The sequence below is a fragment of the Didymella exigua genome, assembly GCF_010094145.1.
Source record: "Didymella exigua CBS 183.55 unplaced genomic scaffold M421scaffold_41, whole genome shotgun sequence".
NCBI lineage: Eukaryota > Fungi > Ascomycota > Dothideomycetes > Pleosporales > Didymellaceae > Didymella > Didymella exigua.
This window is the reverse complement of record NW_022984815.1, coordinates 57,400-75,043: the sequence shown is the minus strand read 5'-3', so window position 1 is coordinate 75,043 and position 17,644 is coordinate 57,400.

Sequence of the window (17,644 nt, the reverse complement as noted above, 5' to 3'; positions counted from 1 at the left end):
CGAGCTAGTTAATTATAGCTCACACGCTCAATCAGCCATCCCTATGGGTACCTTCCAACTCAAAATAAGAACGGACTGGCCCAACTGGTACATCCAGTTTACCTGGCACGCCAAACTGAGAGATGTGTGGGAGCTAGTCAACCCAGACGCTCCGGACGCTCCAGGAATGCACGAAGGAGCTCCTGAGCTACCTCTCATGAGCTCGGGGGTGGAGTTTGGAGCTGCTGAACAGCAGGCCTTCAGCTCTACTTACGAAAATAGACCCCCGGCTCACTCAACCCGTAGTCAGTCCACCCAACCGATCGACCCTCGAACCCTACAAGGCACGCCTGCCTCTACGAGCCCTGAGGCATACACACAGGAGCTCGCCAAGTATAAGGTCAGGTCGAGCGAATGGGCAGCAAAGGCGGAGCGCCTTCAGAAGCTCTGGAACTGGGTTAACGCTACGGTGGCCCCAGCGATCATCTCACCAGTGATGGTACGGCTCGTTTCAAGCAACAGTACCACCCTACAATCGCTCATCTGAGCCCTGAAGCAGGAGCTTGCTCCTACCTCCCTTAGTACCAAGAATTAGGTTAGAGCAGAATATCAAGCTCATCTTGGAGCGGCTAAACAAGGACAAGCCACTCCTTATAACTAGTACTAGAAGTGGTCATACCTCTATATAAGTGCTAAGGCCTACAATCTTATAGAGGTTAATAGGGAGCTTACTGTTCAAGATTTCTTAGATGCCTTAAGCTACTAAATCGCCCTAGAGTGGGCTTATACTATGCACTAAAGGATTATCTAGGACACTATCCTAGGGCTTAAAATACTTACTTTAGACTAAGTAAGTAGGGTCTTTAGTAGACTAATGCATAAGCATACTATAAGAATAGGGAAGGATAACCTAGGAGTATTTGTAATATTTAGCAACTACTCTAATACTTAAAGTGCTCCTTAGGGTAACTCTAATAGCTCTAAAAACAAGAAGAGATACAAGTGCCCCTGTAATAAGGACAAAACTCGCACCTATAAGTAGAAACTAACTAACTATTAAGCTCTCTAGACAGCAGTTAGAGGCTTGTCTACCCCTCCTTACACTCTAATAGATAAGCACTGTTAGCAGATACTTTAGAGGCTTAGAACTAACTATTATAAGGATATTAAGAGGATAATTAAGCAGCTAGGCTAGTACTTAAACGCTCTAAAGACAATTACTAATACCCTAGCTGCTAAATTAACTAACTAAACGCCTAAAGCTAAGTTCCTAGGAAATATACAGGCAGCTCTAATTAACCTAAAGATAATAAACCTCTTAGAGGATAAGCAACCTAGGGTGTATAACCTTATAGACTTTAACGCCCATCCTCTATTAGAGAGTACAATTCTTGACAATGGAGCTGCTACGCACCTAGTGAACAGCGCTAATTAGCTTGTCCCTAGTACCTTCCGCCCATCAACGTCTACTGACTCTGTAGAGGCAGGCACCTAGGCGTTCCCTGTTATAGGACAAGGTGATTGTTTGTTTAAAAACGCCCTCTATAGAAAGCGCAGCCTAAATACAGAGGACCTGCTCCTTTGCAATGTAGTTATAGTTAAAGGTTTCTATATTAATATTATCTTAGAAGCTTAATTGCAGGACAAAGGAGTATAGTACCTAGGTCTTAACAGCACGCTCTGTGTAGGATATATTAAGGCTTTAAATTAGAGCGTTGTGTGTGCCAACCTTACACGCGCTCACAACCTTACTTTCTTTAAATATAAGCTATTCTACTATCCTCTAAGCCTACTAAACGCGGTAACCTTAAATTAATTATATAACACCTACCCACGCAGCTCGTCTGAACAGCTCTGGCACGATCGAGCTGGCCACCTGGGTCCAGAAGCTCTACGAGCTCTGGTTCAACGAGCGCGCGGCGTGCGGATAAGTGGGACGCTCCAAAAAGACTGTGAGGTCTGCTCTACGACTCACGCCAAACAAGTAGTATCACGCAGGCCTCGTGAGAAGCCTGCTCGACCGTTCTAGAGAATCAGATAGGATCTATTTAATATGCCCCTTAGTAGAGGCAGTAAATTGTAGATACTTTTAATTAAGGAGTACTATAGTAGGAAGCTCTTTGCGTACACATTGCAAGGAAAGTCTCTAGTTAAGATTCTGCGTGTCCTTATAAACTTCTTAAGCTAGGTAACTACATAGTACAAGCTCTAAATCTGCAAGATTAGTCAAGATAACAACACTGCTATACTGCCATAGAGAGGGAGCTCAGCATATCAACGCTGGGCGCTTGAAACAGGCATTGATATAGAACAGATTCCTCCATACACCCACGAGCCGAATGGAGCTGCTGAACGAGCTGGTCAAGAAATAATCACTAAGTCTATCAAGATGAGGAGCGGAGCAAACCTACCTAAGAAGCTCTGGCTAGAGGTAGTAATGGCAGCGACTTAGCTCTATAATATAAGTCTGTTGCACTCAAACGAGCTGCGAAGCCCAAACAAGTAGCTCAATCACTAGTTTACCTAATACTTCTGCTAGTATCAACCCAAGCGGGTGAGGGCACTCACAGCTGATCTAAGACCTAATTAGAGTGGGATATACGCATATAGCTGCCGCGCTTATCCTCTGAACAGGGAGCGAGCAGCTGGACAAAACAGGAGAGGCTTTAAAGTCACTCTAAGGGGACATATTAGTTACCTAGTAGGCTACAAAGCCTCTAATATATACTAAATATAGATACCTTAACTTAACTAGGTCATTACAACGCGCAATGTGACCTTCAACAAAGAGCTCTTTTATAGCAAGGATAAGTCTAAAGCTATCCTAGAGCTAGAGGCAATTGCTGTTATTAAAATACTTTATAAACCTAGCAAGATATTTAATGCAGGAGAAGCAATTAAGCTCCCTATTAGTAAGGGAGAAGATCTATTACTTAACCTGTCTGCTAAATAACATCTTAGGGGTGAACCTTAGGAACAAACTTAATTACTAGAAGGCTAGTCTAGTAATAAGCGAGCTCCTAAGGCAGAGGCTACGCGATTAGCAAGCTTAGCTGGCAAGCTAATAGAGATTCGCGTAGGACAACAAGCTTTAGGTCTCCTCTTACCTAATCTAACACTAGAACTAGAGCAGCTAGAGGAAGTTTAGGTAGCTCCCTAAGGGGAGAACCTAACTAAAGAAAACTTACAGGAAGTGCACTCTACTGTAGAAGAAGGGAGCCCCTTAGCAGGCAACTAGGATCGCAATAATCTAATTATTAGACCTGTCTCTCTAATCGTCCTTATACCCTCTCAGAGGCCGACAGGAGCAGGTGAGCCAAGAGCGAAACGCGCGTACACTCGGAGGAACGTAGGCCCGGCTACCCGATCAAGCCGCCGGTTGCGTGAACAACAGCGCGATGAGCTCGCAGATGAAGATAGAGACAACTGTAACAGTCTAGACTCTAAAGCTAAAGAAGAGCTAGAGCTAGCCGGTTACATTAGCTTAGCCGGCTTGGCTAAAGCTGGATATATATTATCTACGCAGTTAACTAGACGTCTAGTTAACTTGTGCATGCTTTTTAGCAAAAGTTGTTAGGAAGTAGATATCCTTTATTGGCCTTTGGCCAGACTACTACATCAACAACAGAGCAGGACTATACACTGTGATTAGCTCTATTCAATTAGCAGCATATTTATAGATGCTCTAACCTCTATTTAAACATGCTAACAAGTATAGTAACAAAGGCAGAGACCTTGTTACTATACACGCAGTAATAGCTGCCTTAGTTCTTAAAAGTGAGAAGTTAATTGCTTAAAACAAGCAACAGATACACAGAGACTAGCTTCCTCCACCTCTAAACAAATAGAAAGAGCTGGCCTATTACCTACTAGGCGCTCTGTTTCGCCAAGCCTGTATAAAAGAGATAGCAATGCTAATAGAGAAGAACACTTAGGTAGAAATTAATAGAACAAGCTCCCAAGGCAGGCCTCTGCTGCTTAAATAGGTATTTATATATAAGTTTAACAAAGATAGATACTTTATTAAGTGTAAGGCAAGAATTTGCGTGCGTAGGGACCTCTAAACTAAGGATTTAATTAAGTTAACCTACACTATAATACTTACTACTTAGTCTTTCTATACTATAGTTACTATAGTAGCCTAGTTTAATTTAGAACTATTTTAGTTTAACGTAGCAGGTGCGTTCCTAAATGCGAGCTGTAGAAACCAGCCTCAGGTGCTCTGTAAGCTTCCTAATAGGTTCTAGAAGCCTGATTAGGTTGTACTCCTACTACAAGCTCTATACAGACTTAGGGATTCACTAGTTCTATAGTATAAAGAGCTTTCCACCACGCTCTAGGAGCTTAGTTTAAAGGCCTTAAAAGAAGAGCTATGTCTCTTCTTTAATTAGGAGCAAAGGATAGTTCTACTATTCTATGTAGACAATATCCTCCTCGCCCATCACCACGAAGATTAAGCAGCTGCAGAGGAACTAATAAGCTCCCTAATAGCCAAATATTAGATAGAAGCTTATAGACTAGCAGAATAGTTCTTAGGGGTGAGAATTATCTAGAATTAAGCTGCTTAGACTCTATTACTTGCTCACAACTCTTATATTAAGAAGCTTGCTACAAAGTTTAAAGTTTTAGATAAAGGATTACTTCTAAGTATCCTATACCTAACTAACAAGCTTCCTAAGTACTAAGGAGAAGCTTTAAAACAGGAAATTAAAGCCTATTAAGAATAGGTAGGTTTAATTCTTTACATAGTAGTTATAATCTACCTAGATATAGCATATGCGGCATCTTAACTATTACATCACCTAACTAACCCTAGAGCTGCTTACTTTAAAGTAGCTACTTAAGTTATTAGCTACCTGTACTAAACTAAGCACCTAGGTATAAGGTACAGAGCTTATTAGGGCAGCTAGTTGTTGATGTGTGGAGACGCGTTATTCGCTGATGATAGCGAAACTTGTCGATCATCTCAGGGCTATATTGTGCAGCTCTTTAGAGGTCCTATTATATAGAAAGCAGCCAGGCAAGCAACAGTTACTACATTAACAACAGAGGCAGAACTGCTTGCTTTAGAGCATGTGGTCAAGGAGAGCACTGCTCTAAAGCGGTTCCTTAACAAGCTGCGCCTTGACCTAGGGGTTGCTTGGGAAATCTTCTGCGATAATCAACAAACTATCTGGCTTGTAGTGGAAGAGAGCGAGCGGCTCACCACTAGGCTGCGCCATGTGGATATTCAGAATATGTGGCTGAAACAGGAGCACGCCAAGGGAACCTTCACAGTCACCTATATAAAGACTAGTAAGATGCCAGCTGACGGGCTTACAAAAGCGCTGCCCAGGCAGGCTCACGAGCGCTTTCTCGCTCATCTCAACTTGTTTGATATACAACAGGACTCCAAAGGAGCAAGTAATTAGTCAGTAAGCTAATTATAACAGGTCCTAAGGGAGAGCAGATATTAAAGTCTTACCTTAGGAATATTAATATTTCACAGAGTTACAAAAGAGCAGGTTAAAGTAGGAGCAAACAATTAATTTTGTCAAAACTAGGGAGGATAAACCCCCCCCTAATAGGTATAGGCAGCTCTTTTGAGCGCTCTACTGGCAGCCAACAAGCTCAGCGCCACACAAACAGACCACAACAACCCTAGCACTAACTCAGACACTACTATCAGGGGTTCTAGGACCTATCTAGGCAGAATAGTAGCCATCCTTAACAAGCCCCTTCACTACCTAATAGGCGGCGCGCAGCTTAGTTGACTGCTAGAAGCTTGTTAATACCTAAAGACAAAATTAAAGGTTCAAAGGGTAAGACTTACAGGGGTTGTCACTCTATTAGAGCGAACAAGCTCCTTGACTAGCTCTAAGCTAATTAGCTTAAGGGCAGAGGGGCTACAATAAAGCAATCAGACTACTATCTAACAGCTCTAAACTAAAGAGACTTACAGAGCCTGGCAGGAGTGCCCGTAGGAGCACTGGAAACACCTCTTTGCCTGTTGGCTAGCGTTCTCCACGTTGTAACAAAGATTAGCTGAGCTGCTCGTCAGCAGCGCGGCCACACAAGTCCCACAGGGGATCACCCTGCGGGTGCCCCTAACGAGTGGTACCCTGGAAGGGGACCCACCCACTGCTGTGGCGCCGGGGGTGGTGCTAGTGGTGGTGCTGGTGGTGGGGAGGGTGGGGAGGGGAGCGTGAGGGTCGAAAGGACCCTTAAAGGAGCCCTCCACTCCCACAGAGGAAGCTCGTTTGGCCGAAGCCAAACCACTGCTGCCCAAAGGCGAGACCGAGCGAGGGCGGGCGCGGGCACGCGGAGCGAGCAGAAGCTCTTGAAAGGTGTCCGCGCGCCTAGCTGCCTCGTGGCGGGCTCGGCGGGCGGCGGTGGCGGCGGCGGTGCGCGCGGCGCGCTTGGTGGTTGATTCTCTCTATCTCCAAGTCAGTTACAGCCAAAACGAGCGAAGGAAAGATCACCAGCCGCTCGAAAACACAAAAACAAAGTATACGTACAGCCATGATGGATGAAGAAGCTAAAGTTGTTGACATTAGGGGACCTGTAGGTTTATATAACCTCGCGAGCTGGTGAAAGAGAAGCTGGCTGCGCGAAACCCCTCCTTTATATAAGGACCTCACCAGCCTGGACCTACCCTCCAAATCGTTCCCTATCACTCTCACCAAACGGCAGAAACGAGCTCCTGGACAGTTGACTGAACGCTCGTTTGCGTTATGATATCCTAGGCGGAGACTTAGCTTGAGAGCAGTCTGTGAAAAAAAAAAACCTACAAGCTTAGGCTACGCGACTAAAGTACTTTAGGAAAGTAACTATGCAAGAGGCCTTGGAGTTGTGATAGAGGAAAAAGCTTTTCTAAGATAAGGCTTAGACGCTTAGACCTTAGAGAAGAACCCCACTTTTTAGTTAGACCCCACTAATCATCTCATCATATACTCAGCCGCTCGCTCATCTGATGAGCGAACGCCTAGGGGGTGTGTCACACAATTAAGCACCTTAATTAAGGGTGTGGAGCTTGCTGGCCTAGATAAACTAGGACGAGCACCTCTGGGTCTAAACTAGAAGCTTGTTTTATCTGTTCTTTGTTGACGAGCTACTGGATAATCAGCCAACTGCTCTCTTATCTTGGATCATGTGATCCACACATATTTCCTATGTATATAAACCTTACTTTTGTGATAGGATAGATAGCCACTGATCAAATACTTTCGATCACCTGAGTATAGTCCCACAGGCTCCGTGACATATAAGTAATCTTGTTCTGTATTAGCAGCTTAGCTTAGTAACTATAGGCCTTCTTTATTATGGCAAAACAACCTATATTAAGCAGCTACAACAGGTGCAATAAGTGTAGAGGTATACACAAGGTAACAATCTAGTATTCTTTATAGTACTAGTAGAATTTAACTAAATTATAGCTCTTATAGCTGTCCAGAATAAGCAGCTAATAGCTGCTAACAGTGCGCCCCTTTATGTGCTTATTAAAGTGCTTTAGCTACTTAATACTAAGCTTGTTACTAGTCTAGCTATTCTTAGAGACAATAATAACCTAGTTATAAGGTAAAGACAGCTCCTTATACTAGGCAGAGAGGTAGTGCTTGCCTTAGAAGATAAGAAAGGGTAGGATACCCTATCCTAACGCGTTAATACCTTAGATAATGCTAGTCTACTCTTAGTTGCCCTACTATACTGTCTTTAGTCTGTAAAGTTATAAGACTTTGTTCTCGTAATCTTTCTCTATAATATTTCCTTCTTAGGTATAGGGCTACGCTTACCTAAGTATTGTTATCATAATCTTCTAAAAGAGAGAATTAGAATAGTGGGCTTACAAAGCCTGTATCTCCTCTTGTTCTTAAGATATGCTGTTCTCTATTTTTAGTAACTAGAAATGTTCTAGACCCTCTGCTTACAAATAGAGTAGCCTACTCTGTAAGATGCTAACGTATACAATTACGCATGCACCTATGTAATCTTGCCTACATATATAGCAATACTAAGCATAGATTATAAAGTAGACCTACCTAAAGGAGTCTAGTGTAACAGAGTAGGCGCCCTGCCCTCGAAATCAATACTACGTGACTTCTCTGCCTATACCAAAAGGTAAGCACAAGAATACTTAAGCAAGTATTTGTTGCGTAGTATAATATATATAGACAATAATAGTGCTAGCCAGCTAGCTTTGCCTCTAGCTGCTATGAGCGCTATTCCACGTGTCGTGTTGGTGCATAGTCGTTCCAGCTATAAGAGCTATCTTAACTAGGAGTTTAAGGACTACTACCTAGAGAATAAAATCCTTACTCTCTGCATACTACCTTAGTTATTACACATCCTTAAGCTACTTAATGTAGTCTATTTCTTGCTACTAAAGTGTAAGTACTCCTAATATATTTAAGACTTAGTATACTAACACGTCTTCTATATTAACTAGGAAGGCTTCCTACTAGCCTTTAGGGACATATTCCTTAATATATTTATAAAGGTTAACTACTAAAAGGCCTTTAAGGTATTGGGGCTTGTTCCTACATCAGGAAAAGTTATTCGAAATCCGGCCTAGACTGGCCGTTGCTGACAGTTGTGGCATGGTCGTGCAACAGCTATTCAACGGCCCCAACGGCCCTAATTTGCGCCCAACAGCCCTAATTTCGCGCTAACATTACTAACAGCTAAAACACTAAGTGCCTATATTTAATAAACTTAAAATAATGTTGCAATATTGTTACATAGCTACCCTTAGTTCTACTAACATAGATTATTACTAAGCCAGCTATATCACTGAACTAGCCATTTTCTCTTATCACGACTAACACAAGTTACTACAACTACAACTAACGTGGTTTATCACCAAGCCGCCAGGTATCACCAAACCGCCACCCCTTACTAACTTTTTTAGAGTCACTAACTATTACATAACTATTACGCTTAACTACAACACTATACTAATACTTATAATTACTATAATTACTCTTTAGAAGTAGCACTATTATCTACATCTAATATTTCTGCAGTGCAGGTGCGCAAATTGTGGCTAGTCTTGCTGCAATGTCCGCAGTGCCTCTCTTTGCGCACCTTCTTCCTAGACTATTTAGATACCTTACTACTACTACTATCCTTCTTAGCTATTATATCCTGTACCTTACTAACTATAAGAGCCTCCTCTATCTAGATATACTTTCTTTTGTAACTACACTACGCTGTTAGAGCCTTAATAGCCTTCTTTATACTATCTATTTCCCTTCTCTACAACATGTTAGCATAGTCTATCCACACAACCCCTCTAGCAAGCAAGTTAAGTAATTTTATAATAGGAGACAGGGGCAAATCTCTGTGCAATTGCATGCGCTTATAGATATACAACATTTATAACTTAACCTCCTTTGCGCTAGTTAGTGTTTTAGATTCCTATAGGGTAGTCTCTAGTAGTGGTAGTGTTAGCGTGTAAAGGACCACATTAAGCTTTAATAGCACTTGCTCTAGGTTAAAAGGAACTAGTCCTGCGCCTCTAAAGCCTCTGTAGATATTGTGTTTTGTAATAGCCTTGTAATAGGCTGTCTAGAAGCTAGTAAGGAAGAACTCTTTCTTAATTTATATCTTTAAGTATTATAACTAGGTATTAACCTTAATTAAGTACGCCCTCTTTAAGGGGCTAAAATAGGCTATGTTAAGTAGCTACAATAGGTGTAACAAGTGTAGGGGTATACACAAGGTAATAATCTTATATTCTATAACGTGCTTCACAAGCGAGCGGCGCACCCAAGCGAGCGGCGCACTTTCTCGAGCGCAGCGCACGCACCACAACGTAGTGCAACACCATCACAAATTCCTATAATATATGTAACAGGATAATATTATTTATAAGCATTGCTATTATCTATATCCTCTATTTCTACCTTGCAGGTGCGGGAGTTATGCCTAATCTTGCTGCAACAGCCACAGCGCCTCTCTACGCGCACCCTCTTCGCAGGCGTCTTGCTGTCCTTACAACTACTACCCTCCTTTTTAGTAATTAAGTTAGATACCTTACTAACTATTAGGGTCTCCTCTATGTGTACGTACTACCTCTTATATATCTTGTGCTTTGTAAGTGTGTTAATAGTGTCTTAAAGGCAGCCTATTTCCTCCTACACTAATACTATATTATAAGCTAACGTGTTTCACCACCGAGCGGTCACCCCCACCGAGCGGTCACCCCTCATCAAAATCGCGACTATTGCAGACTATCACAACAATGCCACCACAACGCAACGCGCAATCAACCTACAACGAAGGTACACTATACCTTGCTATCTAGGCTACCTAAGCTACCCCTCCTGATACTATAAAACACGCGTTAAAAGCATTTAACGTCCCCTGAACAACGCTAGTACGACGACGCGCTGGAAGGCTCGCCTGACGCGACTGTCAGCCCAACTCAAGCAAGCTAAATAAGATAGAGGAGGAGGCAATAGTTGCACGTATACTTGAGTTAGACGCGCGAGGGATAGGCGCTACAAGGGCTATGGTACAAGAAATGGCTAATGATCTCCTTGCTGCACGCGGTGAAGGACCTGTTGGCAAGAACTGGGTAGACAGGTTTAGAACGCGTACCAAGGAGGTCAAGCTTCGACGCAGTCGCTCATACGATCGTCAAAGAGCCCTAAACGAAGATCCACGCGTTATAGAGCTGTGGTTCAAGCTGGTTGCCAATACAAAGGAGAAGTACAGGATTCTAGATAAAGACACACACAACTTTGATAAGTCTAGCTTTATAATGGGCATGATTGCTGCTTAAATGGTCTTTACAGGCTCTGAGAAGCGAAGCAATCCTAAGAAGATACAGCCAGGCAACCGAGACTGGGTCACAATCATCTAGGGCATCTGCGCTGGTGGGTGGGCTATCCCACCCTTTATTATCTTTGGTGGCAAGGTCCTTATATCAAGCTAGTATCCAGGACTACCTCGCGACTGGGTAATTAAGACCAGCGCCAACGGCTAGACAACAAATAAGCTTGGCCTGAAGTGGTTGAAGCACTTTGACGCGCATACAAAGGAGCGTACTGTGGGTGCGTACCGTCTGCTCATTGTGGACGGCCATGAGAGCCACAGCAACCACTAATTCCTTAAGTACTGCGAGGAACAGAAGATTATCACTCTCTGTATGCCTCCTCATTCATCGCACCTGTTGCAGCCGCTTGACGTAGGCTGTTTTGCCCCATTGAAGCGGGCGTACTCTGCTGAGATTGACAGCTGGGCGAGGTACTCTGTCACGCAAGTCAAGAAAGAGACGTTCTTGCCAGCCTTTCGCATTGCTTTTGACAAGACAATTACAAAGGAAAATATCCTGGCAAGCTTCAGAGGCTCTGGTTTGGTACCCCACGACCCAGAGCGAGTGCTATCGAAGCTTGATGTGGTGCTTCGCACGCCGACACCTCCACCACCAGAGGCCACCCCATGGGAGTCAAAAACGCCAGCCACCCTAAAGGAGATAGAGGCGCAATCAACGCTAGTTCGTGAGCGCATACAAAGGCATAGAGAATTACTAATCTCTCCTCTTCTACAGGCTGTTAATTCGCTTGCAAAAGGCATAGCTATTATAGGTCACAATTCAGTGTTACAGGCGCGGGAACTGGCTAGTATTCGCAAGGCAATGGCTACTCTAACAGAGCAGCGCAGTTGCAAAAGAAAGTATATTCAGGTAGAGGAGAGTCTAACAGTAGGTGACGTACTAGATTTAATAGCTAAGAAGGACTGTAGTGGTGGGGAGGCAGCTGAACAGGGTGCAAAGAGGGTGCGCAAAGACCAACACTGTAGGCGTTGTGGCAAGACTGGCCACAATTCGCGCACCTGCACAGCAGAAATTATAGATTTAGATAATAGTGATGCTTCTGAATAATATTTTAGGCTATACTATGTTTTAGTGCAGCGTTGTGGTGTAGAGATAATTAACTACAATAGTCGCGATTTTAATAAGGGGTGACCGCTCGGTGGGGGTGACCGCTCGGTGGTGAAACACGTTATCTACTAAGCGCCTTTACTTAGCTGCTTAACCTACTCATCTAATAAACTTGCTAGAGACCCCTAATAGTTTTATATGCAATTTTAAATTAGCGTGGATTGCGCCTCTATCTCGCGGGCGTTGCGCGGTGTTTGCGCCTCCTAGGCAACAGTGCCTAGTGCAGGTGGTGTTAGCGTGCGCAGCTGTACATTAAGCTTTAATAACACAACCTTAGGGTTATGTAGGACTAGTCTAGCGCCTTAAAACCCTGCGTAAATATTCTCTAGTGTAAACATCTTCTTAAAAGCTGCTTTAAAGGCTAGGAGGAAGGTTTCTTTATTAATATAGTAGATGCGGCTGCGTGCTAAGAGCGAGATCCTGTTGCTATAGTAGCGCTTTAACAGCAAGTAGGGGACAACGTCAAGAGGCTGCAGGATGTGTGATGAGTGTGGTGGCATGCAGAGAATGATAATCTTGTTCTCCTTGCAGTAGTCCTAGAATTCTATCAAGCAGTGGCTCTTATGACCATTAATAATGAGCAGCCTATACGCCCTAGCAGAGGACGCCTTTGTATAGACGTTGAAATGCTTAAGCTACACCAGCGCAATGTTGTTATTAGTCTAGCTAGTAGGAGAGACTATAACAACTTAGTTGCAAGGTAGACTAGTAAACTAGGAGGAGATAAGGACCTTACCTGCAAAGATAAGGAAGGGTAGAATTATATGCCCTATTATAGTAACACCTTGTACTAGGGTAACCTACTTATAATTACTAGGTTGTAGTTTCTTCTATTTCCTAGGTTTCTCTAAGCCTGTAATAATAAGCTAAGAGGATATCTTGCCTATTATAAAGCTAGACTTATTAAAGTTCTAGGTGTCCTTATCTATAATACTATACTTTGCCTTTGTTGATTGAACTAGGCTGAACTATGGCTAGATAATCGCTGGGTCCTTGCAGGCAGCTCGCTGGCGATCATACGGACGGCTCCATCGCGTTCGCAGCTCTGGTGTACGCTTAATGAAGTTATTAACCCAGTTCTTGCCTGTAGGCTTCCCACCACGCTCTCTCAGCAGTCTATCAGCCATATCTCGTACGTGCACCTTTAAGGGCAGTATTTCACGTAAACTCTCTTTAAGTATACACTATATAATTGCCTCCTCTTCTAGCTTTATAAGGCGTTTTAATTTTAGCTTATAATTATATTAAGAGTGTGTTCTATTGCGTTGTTGTTGTATTATAGTTTAAGGGACCTTATAGACTTTCTTAGCAAGCTATATACTCTTAATCTGCTCTTCTTAAAGATCTAAGATAGCAAGCTGTACGTCAGCTTCAGTATAGAGTCTCTGGGTTTGGTGTTGTTGAGGCATTACGTGTTGTCGCTGCGCAAGCGTTTTGGTGGGGAGAGTGCGCCGCTCGCTTGGGTGCGCCGCTCGCTTGTGAAGCACGTTACAGTATTCCTTAAACTCTACAGAGTTATAGCTCTTATAGCTATTAATAATAAGTAGATAGTAGGTGCTAATAGTACACTCTTTTGTAGACGTGTTAAAGTGCTTTAACTACTCTAGACTAAGCTAATTTATTGTCTAGCTATTCTTGCTAGTTATAATTACCTAATTATAAGGCAGATTAGGGTACTAGGTAGGCTGGCGGATGGGTAGGGTATGCTTTTTTACGTTTTGGCTTATAGCTTCTTAACTAGCAGAGATACGCTTACATAATCTATTATTCAATAGAAGCGCCTAGTATTGCGCCTTCTAATAAAAAAAGAATTAGCTTATTCTACCTAGTATTAGCTAAGTTATTAACACTACCTAGCAAAGTATACCTATTAATAGGTATGCTCGCTAGGTACCCCCCCTTTTTTAACCTTTTCTAGCCTCTAGCTTGTGCAGTTTAATAGTTATAACAAAACCCTCTACTACAGAAATGTAGAGGTAGTTTTTCTCTTTCTTTTAAGCCCTATTTCGCTAGAATCCATGTATTATTGACAAAGCTTTGGGGGGTACCCACGAAGGACGTTGGAGTATACCCATTCCGCCAGCCTAGTACTAGGTTGTAATTAGGACCTTGCCTTAGAAGATAATAAAGGGTAGGATAGCCTAGCTAGCAGTGCAGACACTAATAATAATTGTAACCTACTCTAAATTACTAGGCTAGATATTCTTAGGGTTAGATTACTTCTCTAAGCCTGTAAACACTATCTTAGACCTAATTATACCTATTATAAACCTAGTCTTATTAAAGTTATAGGTATCTCTATCTAGGATTCTGTACTTCTCCTTTGTATTCCTAACTAGCTTAAACTAGGGTGTTATAACGTGTGTATCTTTATTTAGGGCTTGTTAACAATTATATAGTTAGCTACATTAAAGCTTAATTTAATAGGTATGTGTGTTAAACCTGTTTACCTAGAGCTTGCTAATAGGTCCTTCACCACGTGCAGTAAGCAGATTATTAGCTATATCTTGCACTATAGTCTTTGTTGCACCTATTCCTTGCCTGTCTAGCTTAAGTATATAGTTAACTATTACCTCCTCTTTTACCTTTGTTAGCTTCTTTAAATTAGCCTTATAATTGCGTTGTGTAAGCCCTCCTACGCGTTAGTCTCTTAATATTAATTAGGGAACACTAAAGGCCTTAGACGTGTAATTTATACTATTAGGTATAGTAGCTTTTATAGCTTAGATAGCAAGGTATAGTGTACCTTTATTATAGGGTGATTGCGCGTTGTGTTGTAATAGCATTGTAATAATTATTGTAACAGTTGCAAAATTGGCGAGGGGTGGCGATTTGGTGATACCTGGCGGCTCGGTGATAAACCACGTTACTTGCTATTAAATAGTGACCTAGCATACTGCGTGCTTGTATTAGATTTAAAAGATATTTCTGCACCCTCCTAGCACGTTTGTGCGTTGTGTCTAGTCTTGCTGCAGTTCCTACAGCGCTAAACAGTTGACTAAGCTCCTAGTTAACCACCTCTACCCTGAGTCTTCTTAGATGGCTGAGCTGCTACACACGCCTCAGCAGCTACCTGCGATGCTGCTAGGCCATACTCAAGTGTGCCACTATGCTGAATCTACTTTCTCTTACGCAATTTTCTCTTAGTTATTACTGCTAATTGCTCTTTAAGCTCTTACATGTAGGCCTTAATAAGGATATTTTTATGTAGTATCTCTTTAGCCCCTTATATAAGCTTTAAGAACCCCTCTTACACTATACTTAGTAATTGTTAGAAGGAGTTACTTATAAGCTTAGATTAAGACCTAAACTTGTGTGTATTGCTTAGTGTCTTAGATTGCTACAGTATTTTAGGTAGAGGTACTGCTAGTAGGGTATGCAGCTACACTTTAAGGCAATCTAACACTACCTATATATTAGAAGGAATAAGCCCTAATACCTTAAAGGCCTTTTAGTAGTTAACCTTTGTAAATATATTAAGGAACATATCCCTAAAGGCTAGTAGGAAGCCTTCCTTATTAATATAGAAGATGTGTTAGTATACTAAGTCTTAAATATATTAGTAGTACTTACACTTTAATAGCAAGAAATAGACTATATTAAGTAGCTAGAGGATGTGTAATAAGTAAGGTAGTATATAGAGAGTAAGGATTTAGTTCTCTAGGTAACGTGAACCACAAGCGAGCTGATCACACAAGCGAGCTGATCACTAAATGCGGCACCCTACGTTCACACGCGAACAACTTAACACCACAATAAGCTATCACAACGTACAGTAGCTTAAATTAAATATCTACTTCTATTGTATCTTTTTAGCACATGCGCTTATTGTGCCCAGTTTCACCACATGTCTTACAGTGTTAGATACCACCTCTACTACTACCTGCGCGCAGCCTCCTATCACGCGCCTCCCTCTTGAATTGACTATCAACGTCCCTTTGCTTAACTATTGCCTTAGCCTCTACCTGCGATAGGGTCCCTCCTTCCTGAATTTGCTTCTTTTTATGTTTCCTACGCTCAGAAGCAGCTCTATTTGCTGCCTCAAGGTCAGCTACTCTAGCGGCTAAAAGCACCTAAGAGTGTACTATAATATCTGCCCCTTTTTTAAACTGCCTCATTATGTTAATAATTAATACTAGTAATAAGCTATAGTGCCTCTAAATCTAGTTAAATATAAGCGCTAATTAAGTGTCTATTTTAATAGCGTTGCTTAGTGTTTTAGGCTGCTAGGTGGTATGCCCTAGTAGCAGTGGTGATGGCGTACAAGGCTTGACTTCAAGCTTTAATAACACTGCCCCTAGGTTATATAGTACTAAGCTAGTTGCTTAAAAGCTAGATATAATATTCTCCTTTAAGAACGCGCTACTAAATACCTAAGTAAAGGTAGTTAAGAAGGCTTTCTTGTTAATGTGGTTAATGTAGCTATTTGCTAAGACATTAATCTCCTTCTTGTACGCCCGCTTAAAGGGAGCAAAACACCCCACATCAAGGGGCTGTAGGATATGGGAAGCGTGCAGAGGTATACAGAGGGTAATAATCTTGTTCTCCTCGCATAGATCTTGGAAGGCAAGTGACTTATGGCTCTCATGGCCATCAAGAATAAGCAGCTGGTGACTACCCACTGTTCGAGCCTCTGTATGCCAGATGAAGTGCTGTAGCTAGGCAATACCAAGCTTATTTGTCGTCTAACTGTTATTACTAACACCTATTCTCTAATCCTTAGGGTTATAGTACTAGGCTTGGTCGTGGTGCTTTGCTTTAAAGATTAGAAAGGGTGGAGCAACCTAGCCTCTAGCGCTAATCGCGGCAATTAACGTTACCCACTCACGATTGCCAGGCTGAATTCCTAACAGCTTAGAGCGCCTTTTAGACGCTGTGACCACCTTTACTGACCCTCCAACACCTATCTAGAAGCTAGTCTTGTTAAAGTTATAGGTATCTTTGTCTAAGATACTGTACGTAGCTTTAACGCTACGTACAAGATCAAACCAGGGGCTGATAATGGCTGGATCGCTGCATAGAACTCTCTGGAGATCACGCTGCCTAGTTACTTGAGATTTGATACCAGGCTTGCGGCGTATGAAGTTGGTAGCCCAGTTCTGGCCAACCTGGGTACCACCACGTGCAGCAAGTAGCTGATCAGCCATTTCTCGTACGTAGCTAAGAGTGGGTGCAAAACCTCGTGCGTCAAGCTTCCTTATATACTGGAATATTGTCTCTTCCTCGTGCTTTACTAGCTTTGATGAATTGGGATGGATATCGCGTCAGGTAGGTGTTTTGGCGCGTTGGGTACTGAGCGTGCTTTGAGGAACGTTGTAGATAGCAGCAGCGCGTTGCTGGCTTAGTGATGTATCAGATTTCATAGCTTGGATGGCAAGGATTAGCCTATCTGCGCGGGAAAGTGATTCAAGATCAGGTAGTTGTGGCATTGTGATGGATAGCAGGAGGTGGTGTTGTCTTGGCAAAGTGATCAGCTCGCTTGTGTGATCAGCTCGCTTGTGGTTCACGTTAATAGTCCTTAAACTCCTAGTTAAGATAGCTCTTATAGCTGTCTAAGATAAGCAACCTGTACACTCCTACCTAACGCGTCTTTGTATACATATTAAAGTGCTTTAACTACTTAAGGCTAAGCATGTTATTTGTCTAACTATTCTTAGAGACTAAGAGCTTCTAATTATAGGGTATATCTATCTCCTTATACTAGGCAGAGATGTGGACGCGTCCTTTGTAGATAATAAA